We start from the raw sequence: 9,379 nt of genomic DNA on the forward strand, positions 1-9,379 counted from the left end.
ACCAAGCCCCCGAGTTTGCTGTGCAGGAAAGCCTGCCCCTTCTCCAACTGTCTTTCCTTGTCTTCCAGCTGCTCCAGCCCCTGGTTCTTGCGGAACTCGCGGCGGACGAAGGCAAGGTAGAAATCCCGGTCCGTGTAGCGGAGCCCGCGGCCCTGGCGCAGCAGAGCCCGGTAGAGGGTCAGGACGGCCTCCCGGGACCACGCGGCCATGGGGAGCAGCTGTGCAGCCAGGCGCCCTGGAAAGAGGTCAAGGACGGGAGACTCGAGCGCACCTTCCCCTTCGCAAGGCGGACACAGAGGCCACCGACTCCCCCTGCGAGCCTGGCCCCAGAGCCTGCTGCCCTCCGCGGCCCGGGCCGGGGCACCCGGGATAACGGGGCACCCGGGATAACGGCGTCCCCCGAGCGCAGAGCCCACCGCGGCGGGGAAGGGGGCAGCCCGGCCCCGCAGCCTGGCCCTCCCCAGCGGGGCCGCCCCGCGTCGCCAGCCCCCCCCCCGCCACCGCCGGGGTCCGGGCCGGGGGGCTTGCAGGGAGAGGCCGCCTCGCACTCACCGGGGAGGCGCTCAGGACCCCTCACAGCAACCTCATCCCCTCAGCGAGGCCCGCACCGCTCCGGGGGTCACCCGGCAACATGGCCGCTCCGCTTCCGGGTCGCGACCCCGGCACCTCCAATCAGCGAGCCGGCGCGCCGAAGCCGGAGCCGGAGCCGTCCTCCTGCGGAGGACTTCCGGCCCGCCGGTCCCGAGCGCGGGGCAGCGGGCGCAGCACTGTCTCCCCCTTCCGGCTGGACGGCGAGCGAGAGGGGACGCGGGGCGGCGCCCGCCCGCGACGGCGTCCTCTGCTGGCGGGGAGGGACCGGGCGGGGCGGCCTGGGCGCCTCCCCAGCAGCTCCTAGTTGGGGCTGGGATGGGGCCGGCGCAGCCCGGCGCTGGACCGGTTTCAGGCGGTAATTTCAACGGGTGAAGTTTCCGGAGACGAAGCTCAGGCTCAGGCCGCCCCTCCCCGCCGTCGGCGCGGCGAGCTGGGGCAGCGCTGCCAGCACACGGCTCCCGCTGGGGGTGACAGGCAGAGGGAGGCCTCGACACCCGGCCTGCGCCCAGTGTGGGGCGAGGTGCCCTACGGTCCTGCCGCAAGGAGAAGCTGGGGCCAGCTCGTGGGTGGGAGAGGGACGGGGCAGTGCTCGGAGCCTCTGCTGTGAGAGAGGAAGAGGATGGAGCAGAGACCTTGGCTGGGGCTAGTTGGAAACCTGGGGAAAGGCTAAGGGACCTGTGTGGGGAAGAGAAAGGCCTGGTGGGAAGGGCAACCCCCAGCGTGGCCTGGAAAGACCAAGATATGAGTGTGTGGGTGAAGCAGCTCTTTATCCTTGACATACACAGGTTTTCTTCAAAACAACACTGTTTTTCTTCTCATTGCTAGGCCAGAACTCTACAAGGACTCAGTTTCATTAGGGCTGCAAGAATTGCTACAGCAAATACCCCACGGTCCTCCTGTGCCTCTATCTTGTCTCTGAACACAGCAGGGCAAGCTGAACAGCCAAAGGTGGAGAAGCCACTTCCCTCATTAGCCTTAATGCTAGTCCATAGTAGAGATGGGTTTGAACCCTCAAGCCTACAGTTTAGTGGGAAAGCTGATGCTTCCCCTTTAGATTTTCAGCTGCCCTCAAAGCCAGATTCTGTTTTCACAGTGAGAACAAGCTTGCAAGGTGGAATAAGGCTGCCAGATGCTGTGAAGCAGCTGGGGCAGAAGGCAGGGGCTTGCGGAGAGTCGCTGAGGACTGTGTGCTTAATGCTGCTTGTTCAAGGCTGTGCAGGCAGGCAGTACCTCCTCATGACACTGTGCTTGTTCTACACAGGAAAGTCTTGTTATCAATATCCATTTCATTTGCTTTGTTGGAACTTGCTGGGTTCTTGACCTCAGTGGCTTTGCATGCTTGTGAGCATGGTCTCCACAGTTCAGGACAGCTGGAACACAAATACACATTTCCTTTTGTTGTTTTGGCTTTGACAAACCTAAATGCCATCCAGTGGCTTCATGTGAGAAAGGGGATAGTTTAGCATGCTGCAGTGAGTCACATCCACAGCACAGATTACTGTGGTCATCACAGCCTGTCTGTGCTGGCTGCTTAGCAGTGATGTGAAGGTAAATAGTAAAGGGGCAGACTCTTTTTTTCATATTTCAGGATAGACAGAGAGCAGTGAGTTAACTCTGTTTGGCTGAGAGTACCTCCAGCTACCCCGACGCTTCTTACAGAATAATTTATTAAATTCAAGCTCCTTATTTTTATCTCCAGGGAACTCCATGGCCTGTCTGGAAATTTCAAAGTCCTCCCAGGGCTCTGGGATGAAGACAGGAGCTGGCCTGAGGGTATGAAACAAGCCTCCCAAAACCAGGACCTTCCGTCTGCCCTGTCCAAGTGCAAATGCCCCATTTTCATTATTACCTTCTCTACTATGAACTGCTCTAGGGAGTAACTATTCATCCTTAGCCATCCCTATCCTCTCCTCCCCCAATCCTACCAGTATAGAAGACATAACTACATATGCCATGCCTCCCTGGGGGAGAGGGTGAGAGAAAGAACAAAATGTGTGTGACAGAGGAGAGCTACATCACTTTACGCACTTCTCAGCGACACCAGATATGACAGTGATAGAATTGAACAGAAAGAAAATCAGACTCTGGACTGCCTTGCTCTGTGCCAATCTCCTCTTGTTCATTTCCTTTCTGAGATAAACAACCTCAATCGTTTTGATCTCTCTTCATGTGCGAGTTTGCCATGCCCCTAATCAGCCTTTCTGAGAAAGGCTTACTTGAACTGCAGACAGTATTCCCAGAGAGGCCACACTACTGATTTACATAATAGCATTATCATATTTTCCATATTATTCTCCCCTTCCTCCTTCTGCATGCTAATATTTTGTGTGTGCTTTTTTAACCTGCAGCTGCTCACAGAGCCAAGGTTTGTGTGGGACTGCTTACAGTGACATTCAGATCCTTTCCTGAGTTGTTAGAGTCAGTATGGACCTTTATAATTTTTACATGCAACATGTTTTCTTTTTTCTGAGTTTGCATATGCCATGCATATGGTGAATGCACATTGTTGCCCATTTGCCATATTTACATTTAACTTACGGTCTTTACCTATCTCCTCAGGAGTCAATAGCTTTGAGTCATCTCTTAAAAAATGTGTAGTATATTGCTCATCCTCCTTTCCAGATGATCAGTTTGTGTACTAAGCTACCCAGTACCTCAGAGAGCATTCATATTCCCTGCCCTTAACCTTCTGCCAGAATGAAAATCGATTCCTGAACTCTCCTCCTGGCTTCCTGTCTCCTTGTTGGGTTGCTGATCCATAAAAATACTTCGCTTCTCACAACAGGGCTATATAACTTCTAGACAGGTGCACTGATGAATCCAGTTCCTGAGACTCCTAAGTCTGGATGAAAACGTTCATAGCTACATGCGGCAAACCACTGGTGCAGTATAAATGGACTGACAGATCAGGTTTGTGCGGAGCCATGTGCGTGTGGTGGGATGAGCTGGCTTTGGAGCTCGTTGTGCTCCATTGGGTTTAGCCATGCAGCTCGCTTCGTGCAGGGACCGCACCAGACCCTGGCAGCGGGTCCAAGCCCTTCTCACCCTGCTCTCCTTCATCCCACCAGATCCCACACAGCTTCCACTCCTGCTATGAGTCCCCATCCTGCAGGCTGGGGAGCCCTGCTCACAGGGTGAGGGATGAGGGAGCTCAGCAGTGCAGGGCCAGCAGCGGGAGCCTGCGTGACAGCTCTGGTCTGCAGCATGGCTGCCAGGGTGTGCGGGTCCCATCCGCTAACAAGCCTCAGGTTTTGCACCTGTGCACAGAGGGGATTCTCTGAGGAAGATTTCGGACCATGCTTCATCTCCAGAGCCATCTGCATCTTCTTTGAAGGGCAAGGCAGGTGAAAGCAAAGATGTAGCCACAGCCCAGAAGAATAAGGCCTGTTCCCTAGCTCCCTCAGAGGTAGCACCTCCTTGCACTGACATACCCTGGATGTGCACAGTGCTGTGACCTCCCTGGATGTGCACAGTGCTGTGACCTCCCTCGGTAAGAAGACCTGTTTTGGGGGCTTTCCTTGCTGCCCTCCTGCCATGGGCATCAAGGACTACAGACCTTCGTAAGCATCCCCTCCCCAGCCTGGCCCCCTTCAGTTGTGCCTGTTTTAGTGTTTTGTTCTGTTTTTTTCTTTCCGGGCCAGCTGCCAGCTCCTGGGCCCCTCGCCAGCAGCTGTGTGTGTTGTGAACTCCTCAGGCCATGCTGTTCAGCATGCCTCCAAACTGCCACGGCGCCTCTGGGGAGGCAGCTCACCGGCTCACTGTGCTCGCCAGCGCCTCACCGCACAGCCCTGCACCTGCCACAGCTCTGGTCTGCAGCACCAGAGACTCTCAGCCTCTCAGCCTGAGGCTCCCTGCTCCTTAGAGCAGTGCAGATCTCCCCCAGAGTGGTGGCCGCTACCAGCTATGGAGTCCCCATGCCCAAACCAGGGAGGCGCAGGCATTTAACCAGCCCCTTCTGCATTGCAAAGAGAGGGGCAAGTGCCAATACAGAGCATGCCTTGGCTATCTCCTTACCAGCCACTGTGCAAGCACTGGATTTCTGACAACGTGCCCAGGATTATAAACTTGAACTCTGCCTTGAGACAGTGAAGCAACATCCCCTGCAGTGTTTCCCAACATGGCTGTGTCCTCTGCTGACCCACTGCATGTAGCTGCCCCTGGGGGACCGCAGTAGCATTGAAGGTCCCTTGCAGCGCACCAGCCCCAGAGTGGGAATGGACTTCAGCTGGCCCGATGGGATGCCGTCCCGTGCGCCCTGTTACCTGCAAAGCATCTCTGTGACTGCCCAGGATTCCCTCAGCCCGTTTCTGCCCTTCCTTCTCCTTGGACCTGCTGGGAATCTGGCTCCCCCCTGCAGCGAGTTACATCCCCTGCAATAAAGGGAATTTACCCCCACCAGCACTGGTGAGCTGCAAGCAAAGAGGAGGAAGTGTACTTTAACAGTATATCTAGAGAACAATAACAACCTTTGTGTCCCTGAATGACTAAGTGAGCTTGTTATATTTCAAAGGCAGCGTAGGTTACGGGGCACAGTAACCCATCCTGTTGCTCGGGCATAAGGCACAGGGATCACCGCCCTGGGAGTCCCTGCTGCCGGTCGTCTTATGTTTGCAGCCTGTCCTCCCTCTCCCAGAGCCGCTGCTGCATGGCTCTGGTGGTCACCAAAAGCAGGAGCAATAGAAACTGCGGGGCCTGCTCCAGCCGGTCCCTGCTTGTGGCCTCTCTTCCCGGGAGTGAGTCCTGAGCCCGTGAAGCGCCATTCCCAGGGCTTCGCGCATGGCCCATCACCTGTTTTGGCAGGACTGGGACCATTTGGAAGTCACAGCCAGGGATACATCCATGTGTAGCGTGCGATTGGCAAGACTGCCCTGGCTGGGAAGCAGGGTCACGAATGTAAACTGGGTAGTAGCAAATGGCACCTTGGAGGGGGTCTATAGGGTTTTTTGCAGGGGCCTGGCTGCACTCAGAAACAGAAGGCTGGCCTCGTGCAGGAGCCAGAAAGCAATCCCAAAACACAAGAGAGGGTGACCTGCTAATGCCATGTGAGCATGGTCTTAATATCCTTAATATCTGCCTGTAAAGGGACCTTGCAGAAGACCTTTTGGAAGTGTAAGTCCATTCAACAGTTCTTTCTTTTATTCCACCCCTACTTCTTTCTTTTTCTTGAACACTTGCTAGGAATAATGGCATTTGTGCCGGACAAGGCCTTAAAAGGATGCTTTGCATCCCTCTGGATCTAAATGACTTTCTACAGTCCGGTGGCCTGGAATTTGGTGGAGGGGAAAAAGAAACCCAAGAATCTGTTGATAATGCACCAGAAATAATGAGATCTTACTCCTTCTCTCCAGCTGTGGTGAGCCAAGAGTGGTGAAGAGCTAACAGTGGCACAAATGGCTTCTCTTCACAAAACCAAACAACTTTGATGTTGGACAAACATAAAAAGGAGCAGAGGTGTTGACAGAGGAGTGACCGCTGGCATATTGTCACCTTTCAAGGCACAGATGATTTCTAGCTGAGCCCCAGATTTTAGTAGTAGCTTTAGAGGCTACCTAGCCACTCTGACACGGCTTGTTTGGGGTATATTTTTGAGAGGGGGAAGGAAGTTCACAGCCTGGCTGCTTCTAATGTGGAGCTTTTCAGCCTCTAGCACAGGAGCCTGGGGGGGGGCTGCAACCGTTGGCAGCAGCAAGTGCTTTCCTGCATGCCATGCCAGCACCTGCAGAACTGCCACTGCTATGAGGGTCTGCACTCACGTTCACTGAGGAACCCTCCATTTTATTAACAAACTGGTTGAAAAATCGCTGCTGTAGTATTTTTACAGTCAGTCCACATGCATGTTTGTTCTAAGCTCAGCGCAACTTGTGTTTCTTCACCCATATTTTCCTGTGGTTGGCTTTGCTGGGGACTTTTTTTTATTCCCAGGCTAGCCAGATTTTTTTGCTACCATTTTGCTGTGCACCAGCTGTGTGCTGCAGTAGGTTTCCAGAGCGATTCAGCAACCCTGTTTTTGTGAGCATGCTTATCCTTGCAGTTTTGCATTGATCTGACAGCCTTGTGGGCTTTCTGCACTGGGAAGTGTCTGCAGAGAGCTTGCAGCCAGTGGCGCCGACCCCCCAGGCAGGGTTGGACATGCTGGCCCCAGGCTTTTCGCTTGGCCCGTTTCTAGCTGGCCTGGCTGGTATCCCTGGTTGCTATTGGAGCCGCTGGTCACGCACAACCTGACCGGTGCTTGCACAGCACCAGCTTGTCCAAAACGGCTGGAGGACGAGTTGCGCTTCAGCGGCTGCAACTCTGGCTGCTTCCCCTTCTCCAGAAGAGAGCCTGGCTGTGGGATCCGCTTGGACACAACAGCCCACAGGGCTGGGCTGGAAACATGGGGCAGATCTCAGCCTGGCAGCAGGTGCAAGATCCCCCCTGTCAGCTGCCCACCCCCAAGACCTTGGTGGGTGCTAGAGGCCACACGGGACTTCGCACCCTTGCACCCTGCCAGCCTCCCTAGCGGTGCCCAGCTGCATGCAGTCCTGCGACCTGTGCTGCCGTCCTCCCAGCACAGACATGGTATTTGGCTTGCGTAAGGGGAGCCTGGGCTCCGGGCACAGCGCGGGGCTGGTGCCATGCGCGTGCATAGCCTAAGAAGTACAGAGCTGCCGTGTCATGCTGTTTCTCTTCGTTCTTAGGTGAAGGTACTTATTGCATGTCTTGTCTCATTAACTCATGGGTCCTTAGATTTATTTCTGCCCCATTTTGGGACATTTGTCTTGTTTTGGTTTTGCAGCAGTTTGAGGTTCCTTCCTGGAAAACAGTTTGAGCCGAATGCTGTAAAAACACTGACACTCGAACAAAAGTGGGTAGATGTTTTCTACATTCTTTTATTTTTGTGTGTGTGCCTGGTTCTTAGTAAGTGTCTGGGGAAAAAAGATATGACTGATGATCTGTTGCTCTCTCTTTGGAAAAGGTCCAGACTGTAGAATAGGACTAAAATGCCAGGAGAGAGCTTGCTGGGTAGAGGCAAGCTTACAATATGTGATTTTATCCATTCTCTGGGCAACACAGTTTCTTTAATTTGAGTTCATGGAGAATTCATTTTAGATCCTTGTTCAGCACAATTTAGTTGCTCTTTTTCTCAGTTTTCCTCATTTTTAGAAAGGTGAAGTGTGGTTCCCAAATTAAATCATTACTATGATGGATTTCAGCCAAGGGATCCACAGTCCAAGCCATAAGGCACAGGAAACATAAGCGAGAGTAAAACAATGGGCTCTTATTTTTTGTTTCATTTGGCAGGGTAAGGAGAGACATAGCCTTGAAAAATATATATTTTTGTTTAACGATAATGTATTTCAAAGAATCATAAAGACTATTTTCTCTCTTTTCACTTTATTAAAATAAAGAAAGAAATCACACCCAGCAATGTTAGAAATGTCAGTAATGTTAAATTTCCCCTAGTTTCATGTAAGGACCTGTGTCTGGGGGTCTCAGAGTTGCTTACAGTAGCCTCCCAAACATTAGCTGAAATGGGCTGATCCTTCACCCTTTCCCTGACGTACTTGTCCTGTGCTGATGTTACAAAGGCAAAGCGTTAAGCAGCCGGGCGCCGAGCCAGCTTCCTCTCCCAAACGTCAGGGCGTAATATCCCATATGTCAGCCTCTCTCTCTGCAGTGACCTGGAGCCCTTTCTACGGCTGGGACAATTTTGCACGGCTCTTCCAAGGCTGCTCTGCGTCTGCAGACGGGCTCTGCCAGGAACCAAAGCTTTTACTGCCACCTCCACGCCGGCCCGTTTCCCCCACGGTGGTCACCGAGACTCCCGTTTCTGCTCCCTGTTGAGCAAAGCGCGCCGGGAGCGTGCCGTCCTCCTGCCATTGCCACGGCCAAACCCTGCGCTGGAGCTGGGGCCAGCCTTTGCCACACTGGGAAGCGAGGCAGCCTGCGCCTGGAGCTGGGGCACGTGAGCACGGGGCCGCTTGCTGCTGGCGCTGGCCACCACTGGTGCGGCTGCCTCCCTTGCCAGTCTGCATGCTGCCTGCTGTCCAGCTGAGACCAAACTGCTTTCCCAGCTGGGCGGTTAAAGCAGAGAGATGAAAAAAAAAGTGGACTAATAATTAAAGATTACCCATCCCTCCTAAACAGCATATTGAGCTGTGCCCTTACATAGAGAACAAATGTATCCGAGCAACAAAAACAAACAGCCAGAAACCCAGGCTGTTGGTATCCCCCTTTCCAGCTCTTTAAATGGTGTTGCAAGTTTATATTGAAGTCATTCTGTTTCCAAGCACCCTGGTGTTTGGAAACAGCATGTCCGACCCCAGATCAGCAAACCTCTGCTGCAGGCATCGATCAGAAACCCGCCGGAGCCAACCGTTAGGTGAGATAGGGACGGAGGCGTCTGCCGCAGCCTCGGTCCCCGCTGCTCAGCATTGCGGGGCATGCGGCCGCTCGGCCCCAGCCCCCAGGCTGCCTGTGAACCGCGTCGTGGCCTCTCTCCGTGCTTCTTTCTGCCAGGGCTTTGTGAGAGGGCTCTGAACCGGCTGAATTTGGGGGCCAGGTTTGCTCACTCCTGCTAACACCTTTCCCTGGAGACCCTGCCAAAAGCCAGGGCACAGCGCTCTCGCCTACTGCTCGGTGGAAGGATTTGGTCCGCCTGGCAATAGGGACTGGGCATCCCTGGCGTACAGCAAGAACCCCAGGCCATTTCCAGGCAGGTTATGCCAGAGCCCCTTAACGCCACAGCTCCCCACACAATGTCTGTCTGAGCAAGGAAGGGCTGCAAAAACCGTAGGATTCGCCTGGC

The sequence above is a fragment of the Dromaius novaehollandiae genome, chromosome 1 (assembly GCF_036370855.1).
Source record: "Dromaius novaehollandiae isolate bDroNov1 chromosome 1, bDroNov1.hap1, whole genome shotgun sequence".
Classification (NCBI taxonomy): Eukaryota; Metazoa; Chordata; class Aves; order Casuariiformes; family Dromaiidae; genus Dromaius; species Dromaius novaehollandiae.